General features: G+C 46.5%; 1 pseudogene; it reads left to right on the forward strand.

Moving 5' to 3' along the window:
* Positions 1 to 587: 587 nt before the first annotated feature.
* Positions 588 to 15,244, forward strand: LOC120669226 (annotated as a pseudogene).
* Positions 15,245 to 15,835: the final 591 nt, after the last annotated feature.

Below are 15,835 nucleotides of genomic sequence, written 5' to 3' on the forward strand. Positions count from 1 at the left end.
ATTCATGGAAGGCCGATCCCCCCTGGCTACACCTCCGTCTCAGTCGAGCAGATTGTTGGAAACAATGAGGATCTTGAGCTCGACTTCGTTGGAGGGGATGGAGAGAAGACATTGGGAGACGCAATGCACGGGATCGTTCTATGGTGCAAGGCAGACATCAAACTTACTGCAAGCACAACTGTTCCCGTGTAGACCGATCGCCCGTCTCCGCGGCCTCCCTCACCGCCGTCCCCACAACCAGCTCCCTCACCACCGTCTCCGCCGGCGCAAAGGGCCACGAGTACTCCAACTCCTCCTACACCAGAAAAAGGAAAGAAAAAGGCAGCATCCCTCCCAGCGGCTGGACCCTCAAAGAAGAAGAAGAAAACGGTCGAAAGAAAATTGACCTACGAGAAGACCGCTGAGAAGTTGGAAGAGGAGATAGCTCAATATATAAAAGAACAGTTGAAGCCTAAAGTCCCCCCGCCGAGGGAAAAGGTACCTCTAGAATTAGGGAAAAAGCTTCTCGCGAGACTAGACAACCCACCACAACCGAAAAGCTTACCCTCGGACTATGAACATACTCTGACAAAGGCACACAAGGTGAGATGGTGCTCAGCGGCAAGCCTGCGTTCCGGTGGATCCACCACGTTCTGGAGAGGACGGGCAGCGGCATCGCATGCGTGAAGCTAGGCGGCGTCCACGTCATCGCCATCACCTGCCCCAATATCGCATGTGAGGTGCTCAAGAGGCATGACACCAACTTCATCTTCCGGCCGCTGACCTTCGCCTCCGAGACATTCAGCAGAGGCTACATGGGCGCCATAATGTCCCCCTACAGCGACCACCGGCCAGTGGAGGAAGATGCGATGCGTGCTCACCTCCGAGATCGTCTGCCCCTCCCGTCACAAGTGGCTCCACGACAAGCGCGCCGACGAGGCCAACAACCTCACCTGCTACGTCTACAACCTCGCCGGAGCGGGGTCCGGCGGCGCCACCGTTGACGTTAGGCACGTGGCACGACACTACTGTGCAAATGTCGTCCGCCGCCTCGTCTTCGGCACGCGCTACTTCGGCGAGCCACAGCCCGACGGCGGGCCTAGCCCGCTGGAGGTGCAGCACGTGGACGCAGTCTTCGCCTACCTAGGGCTCGTCTATGCCTTCTGCGTCTCCGACTACCTGCCATGGCTGCTGGGCCTCGACCTCGACGGCCACGAGAAGATGGTCAGGGAGGCCATCGAGATGATGACCAGGCTGCCCGATGTGTTGATCGACGAGCAGTGGAGGCAGTGGAAGAGCAGAGAGAAGCAGGGGCTCGAGGACTTCCTCGACGTGCTCATAACCCTTGAGGATGCCGAGGCCAAACTGGTGCTCACCATCGAGGTGGTCAAAGTTCTGTCGCAGGACATCACGTTCGCGGCTATGGACAGCCTGTCCAACGCGGTGGAGTGGGCTCTAGCCGAAATGGTGAACATCCCAGACATGCTGAAGAAGGCGGTGGAGGAGATCGACGGCGTCGTCGGCCGGGACCGGCTAGTGCAGGAGTCCGACATCCCGCGGCTCAACTACGTAAAGTCCTGCATCCGAAAGGCATTCCGCCTCCACCCCGTCGTGCCATTCAATGTACCCCACATTGCGCTCACTGATGCCACGTCGCCGGCTACCACATCCCCAAGGGAAGCCACGTCATCCTTAACCGCATTGGCCTCGGCCGCAACCCTGACGTCTGGGATGACCCACTCCACTTCAATCCCGACCGCCATATCCCGGCGGATCCGGCGAGTGTCACGCTCACTGAGAACGACCTGCGGATCATCTCTTTCCACTACGTGAAAACCTCAAATAGGTAACACGGCTTTAGTAACGGGCTCTAGAAGCCCATTACAAAGAAGTAAAACTGTAACAGACCATAAACAACGCGTGTTACCAATAATCCTGGTAGGGCCCAGCCCGACCACGCCACCACAATGCCCGTTACTAATAATCAACAATAGTAACAGTCATAAGTAAAGACTGTTACTGGATTCTAGGCCGTAACGGTATCTGCACGCAACCGTTACGAATGGGGACATTATTAGTAACGGTTTGTTAAAGACCGTTACTAAAAATACCAAAATGCGTAACGGTTGGTTTAACCCCCGTTACGAATGGCACTGACATGAGTAACAGTCTGCTATGACCGTTACCGATATCTTGTTTTCGTAATGTGGGAGAGCACCCATTTCATATGTTGCTCAACGCCCGTTACGAATGGCTCAGACATGAGTAACAGTCTGCTATGGCCGGTACCGATGTCTTATTTTCGTAACATGGGAGAGAACCCGTTACGTAAGTTTCTCAACGCCCGTTACAAATTGTCTAGCAATGATTGAGGTGGAGCAATTTAGCAATGATTGACGTGCGGCATCATTCTAGCACTGTAGTCTCTCGATCGCCGGCGTCGTCCACCCGGCACCGGTGGTCCTTCGCTGCTATGCCCACCGGCGGTGTCTCTGCTGCGACTGGTCGTACTCCGGCTCCACCACCACCAGCGCCCGCCGCGCTACTCCTCTGCTGCGCCCACCGGCGCCTCTGCTCTGCTCTGCGACCGCCGGCGGTGCCTCTGCTCGCCCGGACCATCGACTGCCGCTACTCTGCTCTGCGACCGCCGCCGGCGCCTCTGCTGTGACCTCGGGCCGCCTCTACTGCGAGTTGGCTCCACTTGGCTCTACCGGCGACCCTGCCGGTGCCTCTGCTCCACTTGGCTCCACCGGTGACCCCTACGGCAGCTTGGCTCCACCACGTGGCTCCGTCGCGCCACCGTGTTCCCTCCCAGACGCTCCTACAGCAGCACATTGAGAGGGTATGTAATTTGAGCCTCCTAATCCTCCCAAGTAGTTGGCAAACCTCTAGTAGAATAAATATTTATCAAATACAACCAAAATACTCTTGTTGATCCATGTTTTCAAGTTTTTGCTAAAGCCTTTGTAACACTTTGTTTCATAGTACAAATTTGACCAATATGAAATGAACAAAACATCTTGTAGATGGCGGTTGATCAGACTTGGATGTACAGTCAGCCCCGAGTTTGGGAGACCTTCCTAAGTGGGGTTAATGGTTTCCTTGCTCAAGCAGAGGCGGACATGAGAAATCGGAGTGTGCCTTCAATGCATTGCCCCTGTGTTGACTGTCTGAACCAGAAGAAGTTTGGACAACGGGACAACATTTTCCATCATTTGATCACATGTGGATTCAAAAAGAATTACATGTGTTGGAACAAGCATGGTGAGGAAGGCCTTAATGAAGACGAAGATGGATGCCTTAATGAAGATGTAGCGCGACGCCATGCTGAAGTCCATAATGAAGGTGAAACGAGTAACTATTGACTTTACTCATTGATTTCTCATTGTTACAGGGTAGAGCATAATGGATTAACTCTTTGATTTGTCATTATTATAGGAGAAGAAGAATGTGGCAATTATGACTTTGAGGAAGATGAAGCATTCCCACCGGGCGTGATGCAGCCTGAGGAAATGACTGACCAAGAAGTTATTGGTTTCAACTATGATGATTTACTGCCTCGTGTGAACAATGTTGATCAAATGTTGAGAGATGTTGAGTTTCAGGGCGTGTACACATCTTCAAAATTATCGAGGCTGAAGCAATTTGTCGAAGATTCAAAGAAACCTCTGTACCCTGGTTGTCACAAGTACTCTCGGCTTTCTGGTGATCTTAATCTTCTGCAGCTTAAGGCAAGTCATGGTTGGACGGACAAAAGTTTCAAACAACTATTGGATCTGCTAAAAGACATGCTACCAGAGGGAAACCAAGTGGCCGGGTCAGTCTATGAGGCTAAGAAGATAATCTGTCCTTTGGGTTTAGAGGTGGAAAGAATACATGCATGTTAAGAATAGCTGTGTGTTGTTCCGTGGAGAGTATGAGGACCTTGACAATTGCCCTAAGTGTGGGTTCGGTCGTTTCAAGAGGACAAAAGATGGCAGAGATAATAATGCTGAGGACGGGAACAAGCCCATGGAGATCAGAGGTAGGAAGGGTAACAGAGGGGTCCTGTGAGGGTGGCATGGTATTTTTCACTCATTCCCCGCTTGAAACGCATGTTTGCCACACGAAAGGAGGCCCAACTCTTGCGTTGGCATAAGGAAGGTCGTAACAAGACCGGGGATGGCAAGCTTAGGCACCCAACAGATGCAGCACAGTGGGGTAACATTGATGCCCACTTTCCTTGGTTTGAAGAAGATTGCAGGAACATTCGGTTCGCTATGAGCACAGATGGGGTGAACACATTCGGTAATCAGAGTTCAACGCATAGCACCTGGCCTGTCGTGTTGTCAGTGTTGAACCTTCCACCGTGGCTCTGCAAGAAACGTAAATACTTGATGTTGTCAATCTTGGTCTCGGGGCCAAAGCAACCCGGTGACCGTATTGATTTGTACTTGAGGCCCTTGGTTGATGACCTGCAGACACTTTGTAAGCCTGGTGTGAAGGATGTTTGGGATGAGTTTGAGCGTAAGGACTTTATGTTACACGCCATGTTGTTCACCACCATCAACGACAACCCGGCTCATCGCAACCTCTTTGGGCAGAGTAAAAGGGAAGGTGAAGCTTGCCCCCACTGCTTAGATGAAACCTACTCATTGTGGTTGAGAAAGTCGAAGAAATTCGTCTTTTTGGGGCACCGTCGTTTCCTCCATAAGAAACATCCATACAGGAACATGGATTGTCAGTTTGATGGGGAAAAGGAGAATCGAATGGCGCCTCAGCATGTGTCTGGAATGGAGGTCCACTTGCAAGTCAAAGGCATCAAAACTATTGAGGAATTACCTAAGGATGCTATCTTTGGCAAAAGAAAGAAGCGAGATGGTGAAGAAGAAGAGGAGCAGGGGATGTGGAACAAAAAATCAATATTATGGGAGCTAGAATATTGGCAACTGTTGGATGTGCGTCATTCGATTGACACCATGCACATCAAGAAGAATGTGTGTGAGAGCATGTGTGGAACATTGTTACAACAGAGGGGCAAAGGAAAAGATCATGAAAATGCAAGGGAGGATATGAAAGATATGGGCATTAAGCCAGAGCTCTATGCAGAGGAAACAGACACGGGGACGGTCCTTCCTGTAGCTGCAACCACATTGTCAATGACGGAGAGAAAAGAATTCTATGAGTTTTTGCATGGTTTGAAAGTACCTTCAGGTTACTCATCGAACTTCAAGAGGCTAGTGTCGGTGAAGGACATGAAAATGAATTTCCACTTGATGAAATCTCATGATTGCCATGTGTTGATGACAACTCTTCTGCCTGTTGCACTTAGAGGTATCAAGACAGTACTGGTTCGTGAGGCTGTCATGAGCTTGTGCTTTTTCTTCAATGCAATAGAATAGAAGGTGATTGACATGGATGCACTATCGAGGTTACAGAAAAGGCATTTTGAGACCCTATGCTTGCTTGAGACTACTTTTCCACCAACATTCTTTGATCTCATGGTCCATTTAACAGCACATCTTGCGAAGGAGATCTTCTACCTTGGCCCATCTTACCTTCATCAAATGTTTCCTTATGAGAGGTTCTATGGCTTCCTCAAATCTTTGGTACATAACCGGTCTTTTCCTGAGGGAGCCATGGTTCGTGGCTATGGTACCATCGAAGTAGTGGAGTGGGCCATGGGTTATATGGACCCCCAAAACCCCATTGGTGTGCCTCATTCACGGCATGAAGGTAGGATTGCAGGTGTTGGGACCTTGGGCAAAAAGTCAATCACTCCAGGTCGAGATTCCTTCAACAAGGCTCATTTCATCGTGCTACAACAGACCGACATAGTTACACCGTATGTCAACGAGCATTTGCGACACCTACGTGAAGGTAATCCTAATCGAAATGAGGCTTGGGTTGCAAAGAAGCACATGCAAGGCTTTAACACTTGGTTTCGAGATTATGTCCAGAAAGGCAGCACTGCTATAACCGATCATGAGATAAGAAAACTAGCAGCGGGGCCATTATTCACTATTACAACATACCAAGCATATGATATCAATGGATTCGCTTTCTACACCATGGCCCAGGATGCCAAGAGCATCTATCAAAATAGTGGTGTGCGTGTTGATACCGTCGACAACAACATGGAGACAGACACATATTATGGTCAGATAGAGGAGATATGGGAACTTGACTATGTTGGATTGAAGGTAGCCCTATTTCGGTGCCGATGGGTCAATGGTAAGAAAGGTGTGACCTAGGACAAATATGGGTTTGTTAGTGTTGATCTACGTGTTTTTGGTTACAAAGATGAACCATTTGTCCTAGCCAAGGATGTGCAGCAGGTGTTCTATGTACCCGCCCTTGCAAAGAAAAACTGGTATGTGGTTATGCCTGGGAAAAAAAGGATTGTTGGGGTTGAAAATGTTGTTGAGGAGGAGGAATACAACCAATTTGATGAAATACGTGCCCCGACTCTTGGCAGATGAAAAAACACCATACTTGCGACGCGACCATCGAGAAACCATCAAAGTCCGTAAAGCAAGGAAAAAGCAAGCTTGATGTATGTATTGTGGAAATTGAGCCTTTTTTGTTGACTTTGTATGTGGATTGGTGATTTTTGAATCCATTTGTAATATATGATGTGGATTGGTGATTTTTGAATCCATTTGTAATATATGATGTGGATTGGTGATTTTTGAATCCATTTGTAATATATGATGTGGTAAATTCAGACATGGTGATTGGTGATTGGTAATATTCAGACATGCTTGACTTGGTAATATTCAGATCACATGCTTGACTTGGTAATATCCAGTCTGTTACATTCTGTCTGTTGCATTGTATAGTTGGTCATTGGTAACGGGCATTACGAATGTGCCTGTTACAAATTAGTCATTCGTAACGGGCCTTACGAATGTGCCCGTTACGTATGACACAATTCCCAGTATGGCTTTTAGAGATCAGATCACAGAACACAGATTACAGAGCACAGAACACATGACACATGACACAGCTCTTTTTTAGAGATCACATAACATATATATATATATATATATATATATATATATATATATATATATATATATATATATATATATATATATATATATACACAGACCCTTCAGTTTTTCACATGTACATATATATATATTAGCAGGAGCACATGACTAATTGGGCACACACAGAAATGGACAAAATCGGTGTGCCTTAGAACATGGGCAATTAGAAAGTATATGAGGCACACACAGGCATGGACCAGTTCAGTGTGCCTTGGTCAACCTCTAGCCTAAGAACATGGCCATTACACAGTCTACCAAAATCAGACATGGCCATTGGAATCCAAACAAAAATGAAAACAGGCCTGGTGGATTAGATGTTTATGCCACCTCTCTGAGCCTTGATCGCTGCTTTCAGTGCACTCTCAATGGCCTTCTTCCTTCCTCTCTCCCCAGCAAGCTCATCTTGAAGTGCCACCACCCTCTCATGTGAGTCTGCTAAGGTGTTGTGCAACTGCATGATGGTCATCTGATCAAAAGGTACCTGCATGACAAAGTTTATCAAACAGAAACTAAATACCATGAATTAAATCTAGATATATGGCAAACAAGATCTAAAAATTCTCTAACTTATATATCAGCAAGATCTCAGTAACATGTTCATCCAGTAAAAATTTCAGAGCTAAACTATGACTAGGTCTACCAGCATTAATATATGAAGTTCACTAGTAGATTTAAGAATCTTTACCATTTAAGTAAGTAAACGAGTTCAAATAGAGTTCATATTTTTACCAGGTGTTTCTAACAACACTAAGCTTAACATACCCAAAAATCAAGCCTAGTCACTAAACTAAACTACCAGAACATTTATGGGCTATTTATTCTATTCTTTTTCATAGATTAAAATGTGGACAGATTCTGATGTTTTGCATCTAACAAAACTTGTAGATTTCGTTGCAAGGATTACCTGAGACGCATTGGAAGGGCCCTTCCCCGCAGTCAGCAGCAGCGGCGGCGGGGTGGAGTGGGAAGCGTCGCCGTCCTCCATCTTGGGCCCGAAGCCCGGCAGGTAGGGCTGGAGGGGTCCCGGCGCCGGCTCCTCTTCGGTCACTTCCACCTTGGGGGTAAGGGCAGGAGTGGTCCCCGCGGCCACCGTCCCGCCGTGGCCGCTGTAGCCGTGACCGCTTTCCCCACGCGGGTCTTCGTCCCCGCGCCCGCCGTCCCCGCGGCCGACTTCGTAGCCGCCGGCGCCTTCCCTGCGCGGGCCTTCTTCCCCGCACGGGCCTTCTTCCCCGCACGGGCCTTCATCCCCGCGGCCGCCTTCTTCCTCGTGCTCGAGTATGCCGCGCCTAGCTTCTTCCCCGGGATCCAACGGCCGTCCTCCCGGAGTTGCAGGGAGACCAAAGCATGCCGCTTGCGTGGAGACATCGCCACCGGAGACGAAGAGGGAGACGACGAGTAGAGGAAGAGGAAGAGGAAGAGGCGGAGGGATCGAGGGAGATGAAGAGGAGAGGAAGACAAAGAGGCGGAGGGATCCAGAGGCTGCGGGGTGTGGGTTATAGAGTCTGGCCTGGAGCATTGGTAACGGGCATTAATGTGACCGTTACCAATACAGTTACTATTTGTATAGATACATTTCAAACTGCTGACTAAATGAACTTACCCGCATAGCGCAGCAGAAAGGCTTTTCAGTGTGGATCAGGTCGGCCGCGGTTTGAATCAGGGCAGCGCGCCCAAAATTTTTTGATGTTTTGTCGACCGAAAAAAAACCTCCAAAAAAGAGTGTCAGTGGTGGGATTCGAACCCGAGACCAGCACTTCATGAGGTTCAAGCACTACCACTCCGCCACTTCGTTGTTTGTTGCACTCTACTGAGTTTTCTATTTTTTTACTTAGTTCTACGCTACGGGCCAGGTGGCAGCACGCGGTAGCCTCGGGGCCCGGTGGCAGCGCACGATTGGCCTAGTTCTATTGCCCAGGTTGCCATTTGTCCTTTTAATCTACAATTAAAATTTGTAACTGGTATTACTCGGTCATACGGAATCCAAATTCAATGTTTTTTCCTGAATTTTTCTAAAATCACCCTCCTTCCTTTAATGATGATTTCAAGTACATATTCAATTTATCAGATTCTATTTCTATACCTGACCTTGTTTGACCTAAATAGATATTAGAAAACACATTTGTTTGACACTACCATTGCCTTGTACTTCATCGTATTTTGCAATATTAAGGTGAGGAAAAGGTTATGTTGAAATTTGACATGCATACGAGTTCGAACATGTGGTAAAGTATGGAAGACTTCAATCTTGGCGTAACATTGCATGGAACTATGTGGAAGATGTAGGCATTTGTACACAATGCATATTCTTCCTTCATCGAATCCATTTGAAATTTTTATGTAAAGCTTAGGGACCCAAATTATGTTGCCACATCAATTTGTAGAACTTTTAGACCAAGTTAAGATGTTATTAAAATTGTTATATCATATTAATTTATACAAGATGCATCATATTGTAAAGTAAGTTACATTCTTAGTACAGAACTATAAATTATGTTATTTTATTCAAATACTATATGTCAAATGATGAATTGTTGACATTTTTAATGAATTTTTAGGGGCTGTTTTCTGAACTCTAAAATTAATGGAACATTCAATTTGGGCTGTTTTTGTTTTTGAGTTGTGAACAAAACATAGCAGATCCAAGGGTGATCCATATTTTCGATTGTTACCTCTATTTTTATCTTTCCAGAAACATTTTTTGTTGAATTTTTGAACTAAAGTAGCTTAGTCATTTGAAGGTTCAAATTTTAGTTTGAAAAAAATGATTTCGGGCCCACGCGTCAGCGTCACAGGCCAAATCAAACCAGAGGCACCAGCCGGCTGAAATTTTGGAACCGCCTTGCGTGCCTTGGCCACGAGCCCACGCGTCAGCGTCTGTAGCCCAAAACAAACTGCTTCTCCGCCGCCGAACCAAATCAAATCCTCTTCTCTTCTCCTCCTCCGCCGCCCTCCTCTCCTCCTCCTCCGGCGCCCCTGCTCTCCTCCTCTGGCCCTGCGCTCCTCCTCCGCGCGACTCGCCTCCTGCCCTACTCCTCCGCGCCACTCGCCTTCTCCTCCCGGCGCCTCTCCTCTACTTTGTTCCTCCTCGCGTCGTCGCAGCTAGGGTTTGAAACCCTAACCCAACCCGACGCCGGTGAGGCGGCGCCTAGCATGACGACGGCGAGCCGGCTCCTGCCTTGACGACGGCGAGACGGCTCCTGCCATGACGATGGCGAGGTGGCTCCTGCCGACGACGACGTATCCCAGCGACGGCGACCCGGCCACCTCAGGCAACGACGCGACACAGCCACCTCGCGACAGAGGTAAGGGCTCCTTCCTCCAATTTTAGAGTCTAGAATGATCCAATTTGGCCAATTAATGAGCGGTGACTTCATGAGGAGTGAAAGTGTCCTACTGCATCATTAGGGATGATGCATTAGTGAACGTATTCACAGTTTTTGCTCTCACATGCTACTTTGCTATGGTTTTGGGTAGGAATTGCCTATATTAGTTACACGAACTAGTTAGACATTTTTGTGCTACTAGGGAGAAATGCCACTTTGATGTGGTTTTGGGTAGAAATTGCCTATATTAGTTACAGAACCTAGAAATTGCCTATATTAGAGTGAAATGCCACTTCAATTTTTATGCTATTAGGGAGACATGCTATTTTGTTGTTGTTTAGGGTCATTTCACATAGGATTAGCAGTCCTCATCTGCAATTGAAAAGAACAACAAATTTTTTTAGCTGTGGTTTAGTTGTTTAGGGGTGTCTCTTTATTTCATATCTCGCCACCTTTTTGCTATTGTCTTGATGTATAGTTTTTTTCCTGTCATAATTATACTAACTGATTGCTCTATCCTATTCTTGCCAAAAGACCATAGAATCTACACTTCATTGCTTTGATATATAAGCACTGCTTGCCACTGTCAAAATGGTTAGTACCTATCCCCAACTATTATATAATTATTGATGCTTTGCAGCCTTACTTATGTTGCTCTACTGACACACTTGTATATAATCTATGCAGTCGGCCTCATCAGCAAGTTCCACTGGTGATAGTGAACCTGGTACACAGGGCAACAATGCACCTGAGTCAAATGATGCAAATTTCAACAGTGCAGCTGCTTCACAGGCTCACTCCTCACAAACTGCTGGGAATAGCACTCGAGCACGCAAGTCACGAACACAAACTAAATGGCCAGAGGACAAAGTGACTGCAACTGGACTTGATGATGATTGTTGGTCTACCCCAGATGCTGCGAGGAAAAGATTCGTTACGGTCTGTGGCCTCATTGCCCGAGAGAGGGTGTCAATCAACACAAATGCTGAGGATCACACACCAGAACAGAGGAGAGATCTGTTCACTATTTTGGAGGAAAAACTAGAGTACCAAGCTGATCTGTCCACAACTGCTCGCGATAAAGCATTTAAGGCAGCTATGAAAGAGATTGCAAGTTTGCAGCGGCGATTCAAGTCGCATTTAAGAGTAGATTTTGTTCGGCAAGACGAGCTTCCCTATGAGAAGCACCCCTTTTTAAAGCAGGAAGACTGGGAGGAGTTTGTGGATTCAACTAATTCTCCATTGTTTGACCATGTGAGCCAGGAGATGAAAGAGAAGAGAGCCAAGCACAATAAGCCACACAAGATGGACAGAAAAGGTTATCATGGTAAAAGGAAAGAGTGGGAGGAGGAGGATACAAAGCTAGCTGCAGAAGGAAAGGAGAACCCTTGGGAGCAATTTCCTAGACGTTCGAGGCCATATCTGCGGGCAAGGTCAGGGAAGGCCACTAGTGAAAGTGGGAACATAACATTCAGTTCCCCTCTGGTGGCGGAAGTAGCAGATAAGGTGAAAAGAATTGCAGCTCAAGCTAGCGATGGTTCTTTCACCGGGGTTAGGGAGAATGATGTTCTTACTGAGGCACTTGAGAATCCAGAGCATAGCGGTCGGGTGCGAGGCGTGTCAAGTTCACTTGGCTAGGGTAAAGGGTTTGGCGAAGAGTGTGCTGGAATGTACAGGAAGAAAAAGAGGAGGAGGTCTGATGTGGACAAGGAAGAGATCGTTGGTGAAGCAATCACCAGAGTTATGGAGTTGCTGAGAGTTGCAGGCGTGCACATACTGGATGGTCTATGCCTCACCCAAACTGGAAACAATAGTAGGTGCGAGGAGGATTTGCACATTGACGAGGAACAAAATGATGGTCCACCACCTGATGAGCCGGACACAATAGAGTAGCTGACAGAGCCAACTAAGTGCAATCTTGTGGATTGCGGCGGATGTGACATGGAGCTCGCATTAGCCACTGTCTATCCAAATCAACAGACTTGCCATACAGTACCGGTGCAGAGTGGGTATGCAGTGGTGCAACCTACTTATGTGTGGCCCAATGCAAGGCACATCAAACTTCCTATCCCAGTAGGGGATGAAATCATAACCATAGGTGATTCTCTCTTGCAACGCATATAGTGGCCAAGGCAGAGAATTCTTGTACCACCCAGGTCTAGAGATCCAAACTCTGCAGCAACATCAACAGAGAATGCTTGTACAGGTTCAGATGGAGCTACTTTAGCTCCGCGTCAGCAAAAGGAGGCTCAGCAGATGCTGCACCTCAGCCAGCAGCCTGAAAATAAAATGGGGCCACATCAGCCTGAAAATAAGTCGGAGCCGCTAATAGAAAGCCAAACTCTAACCAATCAGCAGCAGCTTAGCCAAACTCCAACCCAGCAGCTCAACCAAACAACGCAGCTGCACAAGCCACAACAACAGCAGCAGATGGACCAACATCAGACTAGAAAAATAGACGTTGGCGCTGCTTGGACTATGGCTAATCCAAAATACAAGCCTGGTGAGCCTATGTTGTCAGAAGAGGCTTTAAAGATTGCTGGGGAAAGTTGTGAAGGCTTGCATGCTTTTGTCATGCAAAAAGGTCTGCATGGTACTACTGAAATTTCTGCAAAGGTGCCTGCATCCTGCTTTGATACTAACGGTGAATTGCAATTGATACTAGGATTCAATGACTTGTATGACCTTTTAAACTTGGACAGTCTGGATGTTGGCTTGTTGAGGTGCTGGACATTGTAAGTCCCTTCAATCTAAAAAAAATTCTTTAATTCTTTACAAACAAGCTCATGCTAATAAATTGTTTATTTGTAGGAAAATGATGAAACTGGCTGAGGATATGAAATGCAATGTTGGCTTTTTGGACCCACAAATTTTCTCGGCTACAGTGGTTCAATTCAAGAGCAATGATGTGATTCAAGCAATTAAAAAGGCTATGAATCACGACTACGTGGTCGGTGCCTTCAACTCCAGTAGCCACTGGGTACTGGTCATCATTGCGATGAAGTGGAATGTGGTCTGGTATTTGGATTCTTCTAAAGGTTTTCCAATGTGAAAGTTCAAGGATGTAGTAACTGTTGTCAACTGGTAAGTATATTGTAGGTTTTGTTCACAAAAATTCCAACTCTTAATGTTTCTAATCAATATCGCTGATCATGCAGGGCCTATTCTGAGTACATTGATCCTAAGATGAAAAAAAATCAAAAAACAAACCTAAACTCACACACAAGACAAATATCCCGGTAACAGCCTGGTTTTTCTTTAAAAGTGCCTTCATATGTGTTTTGTACCGCCTTAACTTTGTCATTTTTGTACCTTCTTCATGCAGTGCTCTCAGCAGCCGTCGGGGAGCACGGCGTGTGGATTCTATGTTGCATTTAACATGTACGAGCTACTATGTGACATGTGCAATGTGAAAAAGGCTTCTGTAAGTATATATACTGATCAGCCTTGTCTCTACTCACATTCTGCATTTTAATTCAGAAACAGATATTTAATTGTATTCTCAATAATTGTATTATGCAGGATTTCAAACCAAGCAAACAGGCAGATCAAAATGCACTAAAGATGGTCCATGGGATGTTGGCTGAATTCATTCTTAAGGAGATCATCGACCCAAAGGGCTGCTTCTATGATCCTACAGCAGATGCTGCCGCATGAGTTCATTCTAGATGCTCAGAATCTGTGTCCTTTAAACTTGATACTTGTAACTTGTAACCAGCAGTGTACATGTGTACATGTGTAACTTGATGATGTGTACATGTGTATCTATATATGTGCTTGATGTGTATATACATGTGTATGTGCTTGTTGTGTGATCTCTGATGTCTGCTGATGGCTGCCAAATCCTGACTGGTTTCAGGATGCAGCCAGAAAAGCGGCAAATGCTGGGGTGGCAGATATATGTGTAACGGGCATTAACTAAAGTGAGTTACAAACACCACCGAGCTTGAAACAGGCATCAAATAAAACCCGTTACCTAAAACATAATAGGTAACAGGCACCAAAACGACGCGTTACCTATATAATATTATGGTAACGGGTGTTAAACATAAACCGTTACAGAAACTGACAAGTGGGACTAGATAGAGACGCATGGTCAATTGTAACATCTATTTGTAACGGGTATTACAAAACAATGGTTACCTATATTCTATTTCAGTAATGGGCCTATGTTAACAACTGTTACCATATCTGACCAGTGGGACCAGAAAAAGACGCTTTGGTTATGGGTAACACCTGTTTGTAATGGGCTTTCCTAAATGCGCGTTACCTATATAAATCTATGGTTATGGGTTTCACAAGTTGACCGTTACCAAATATGACAAGTGGGACCATGTAAGACACGCTTTGGTCATGGGTAACCACATATTGTAACGGGCTCCGTACAACTACCGTCACCTATATTATAAAAGGTAACAGTCTTTGTTAGCATGGTGTTACAAAATATAAGTACTTGTAACGGTGTTTGATAGACACCCCTTACAATTTTGCTTTGTGGGCCCACAGAAAACTCAAGTTTGTGTTACGGGTCATAGCTTTTTGTAACAGGCCAGGTTTAGAGCACGTTACGATTATGTGCTCTGTGTAACGGGCATGCGCCCGTTACCTTTATACTGTCATTTGTAACCCGATAACAGTAACGGTTGCTAGGCCCGTTACGGAAGGGCCATCCGTGCCCGTTACAAATCTGTGTTTTCTCACGTAGTGTTCAGCATCGGTCGCCGTGGCTGCATCGCCACCTCGCTCGGTACAGCTATGACCCTCATGCTCTTTGCCAGGCTCTTGCAGGGCTTCTCCTGGAGGAAGCCGGCCGGGATGGCGGCCGTCGATCTCAGCGAGGGGAGACACAACATTTTCATGGCAAAGCCGCTGGTGCTGCATGCCGAGCCACGGTTAATAAGCACGTAGGTAGAACATGGCACATCTGGCTCAATGCTGATCAAGTTATTTCGGTGAGCCCGATCTACCGCCGTCGTCTGTGTTGTTAGCAATGCTGCGCTTATTTCGGTGTTAGCTTGGTGTTGAATAAGCCAGCCTAGTGTCTTTAGGCTGAGCGCGTATGTATATATCTCTGTATTGTAAACGTAATTGGATGGAATAATTACATACTGCAGTTGGGTACATGTATATAGGACAGAGGACAAGCTACAGAGCCATGCGTTGCACAAGTACAAATTATAATACAAGCTATCACTCCCCTAGTGGCAACATCGCATATGTTCAGGCTGGATCGAAACTCCTGGAAGACATAGGTCGGGAGGCCCTTGGTGAATAATTACATACTGCAGTTGGGTACTATATAGGAGAAAGGAGAAGCTACAGATCCATGTGTTGCACAAGTACGAAATATAATACATGCTATCACTCCCCCGCAGTCTGAGCGGCAGCATCGCGAGTACAAAATATAATAGAAGCTATCACTCCCCGTAGTCTGAGTGGCAGCATCGCATACGTTCAGGAAATTAGGAGGACATGATCAAGAGCAACATGATCTTGAAC

The sequence above is a fragment of the Panicum virgatum genome, chromosome 4N, assembly GCF_016808335.1.
Source record: "Panicum virgatum strain AP13 chromosome 4N, P.virgatum_v5, whole genome shotgun sequence".
NCBI classification, from domain to species: domain Eukaryota; kingdom Viridiplantae; phylum Streptophyta; class Magnoliopsida; order Poales; family Poaceae; genus Panicum; species Panicum virgatum.